This window comes from Pundamilia nyererei, unplaced genomic scaffold (genome assembly GCF_000239375.1).
Source record: "Pundamilia nyererei isolate P.nyererei 1_Seehausen unplaced genomic scaffold, PunNye1.0 scaffold00023, whole genome shotgun sequence".
Classification (NCBI taxonomy): domain Eukaryota; kingdom Metazoa; phylum Chordata; class Actinopteri; order Cichliformes; family Cichlidae; genus Pundamilia; species Pundamilia nyererei.
In genome coordinates this window covers 2047184-2049206 of record NW_005187424.1, presented here as the reverse complement: position 1 = coordinate 2049206, position 2023 = coordinate 2047184, and the positions used below count along the sequence as shown (strand labels likewise).

The 2023-nt window shown below is 41.6% G+C and overlaps 1 protein-coding gene across 2 annotated transcripts in view; it reads left to right on the top strand.

The window, feature by feature from the left end:
• The first annotated feature begins 10 nt into the window (after positions 1-10).
• tp63 (tumor protein p63) overlaps positions 11-2023 on the top strand; it is a 58206-nt gene continuing 56193 nt past the window's right edge. Inside the window, exons 1-3 of one of the 2 annotated variants that reach the window (XM_013909365.1) lie at positions 11-42; positions 642-704; positions 807-937. The gene's annotated coding sequence lies outside the window, so the exon portion shown is untranslated. The remainder of the gene's footprint in view (positions 43-641; positions 705-806; positions 938-2023) is intronic. The other variant, XM_005727161.2, reaches the window with a different exon arrangement.

Genomic DNA, 2023 nt, shown 5'->3' with positions numbered 1-2023 from the left:
CGCAGAGGAAACAGCAGGTGTGTCTGCAGGCTTTTGGAGGTGGTAGGTATTTGTTTAGGAAAGAATCATGCTGGTTCCAGTTTTCAACACACAAGTGTGAGGCTAGAGTCAGCTAAATTATTTTCTTTAATTTTTTAAAGGGTGGAAACAGAAATGTGGTAAAACACTTTCCAGTTTGCGGCTGAGTTAAAGTGGCTCCCGGCTTCTGCTTTCTTTGAAAGTATCAAATGTGAGAGTTTCATCCGTCTTCTTATACAGTTTTGCCTGAAAAACAACTCATATATAGCATTTATTTTTAAACGAAATAGTGATATTTTTGTCATGTCATCGCGTGGGGTTGTTTGAGAAGAGAAAAAAAGAAAAGAAAATGTGATATCTGATTTCTGATTTGACTTTAAAGCTGACTGGAGAAATGTGGGCTGAGGGTTGATGAAATTAGTCAACACAACACAGAAGCTGATGAGATATTTGTCAGACAGTCCTGTGTAAATTATGTCCAGATGATGGAAAGAATAATTTGAAACATAAATGCTGATTGTTAGCTTGTCATTATTACTTAATTCAGCCTCGCCACAGTGTACCGATATGATTTATGTTTCAAAATGTCAAGTGAAAGTGTGCTGACTGAGCTCTATTTCCAGTCTGTACTTGCAGCTTGTGCAATACATGAAAATCACCACACTGGCTGTTGTTCACTGGCTGAGGTGGGTTGATGAGGACTGCATTCCCTTCCATATTTCGCATGTCAGACAGGGTATGAGAGTGAGTCTGTGTTGCCGTGTCAGTCATCCCGCCTCTTGTTTTAGGATGCCCCCATTAGACGCAGGGCAGACGGTCAGCGGTGGTGGGACTAAGCACCGATGACAAGCTCCTGGAAAGGCTGCAGTTGAGGAGAATGAGCAGAGCCTGCACAGGGACCGGCCCGAGCCTCAGACATGTACGCACACACACACACACTGAACCCACATTCGTATTTAAGTCCTCATACACATGCATGTCATAGCTGTCTGCAATCTGACGCTCACTATAATATTTTATTGCTGCAATGGAAAACAAAACATTGTGTTTGATTTATGTTGTCTGAGTTATTATTTACATTAGTTTATAGTTTATCGTTAGCTTTAATTAATGTTGAATTCCATTCATTTTTGCTTTTAACGATCACCTGCTCGCCAACATGGGCAAACAGCCACCTGCTGCCTTGTGCATACTGTACATGCTGTACATAGAGACGATGGATGTCACGATCCCTAATGCAAATTTGTTGATACGTGATAGTAAGTTTTATTTTCACGTTGCCTTTTGTGTACTGTTAGCTATTTGGAAGTCCAATTATGTGCTGTGGGCATCAGTAAAGTTATCAGTGATCACATCTGAGGCCTCTCATGTCAGTTTATGTTTTACAGTTCTAAATGCCTCCACATTTTTTGATATATGTTCAAAGTGCTTCAGTGCCACCAACCCTTAGTTTACTTTCTAGTGGACCTGTGAAAGCGTCCAACAATAGCAGATACACGTCAAGCAGATAACCATACTGTACAGCTAACTGAAGAGTGGGAACCATTATTTATAAGATTAATTCAAATATTAACCTATCAGGCACCATATTATGACCACCTGCCTAATATTGTGTTGGTCCCTCTTTTACTGCCTAAACAGCCATTGAGGCATGGACTCTACTCCTCCCCTCAAGGTGTGCTGTGGTATCTGCACCAAGATGTTAGCAACAGAGCCTTTAAGTCCTGTAAGCTGCGAGGTGGGGCATCTATGGATTGGATTGGCTTTGTTTGCACATCCCACAGATGCTCGTTTGGATTGAGATTTGGGGAATTTGGGGGCCAAGTCAACACCTCAAACTCGCTGATGTGCTCGTCAAACCAGTTGTTGGTCTGCAACAATCTCAAAGCCACCTTCTTCCATTGCTCTTTGGTCTAGTTTTCATGCTCATGTAGGGCTGGGCGATATGACCCAAAATTCATATCTCGATATTTTTTAGCTGGGTGGCGATATAAGATATATATCT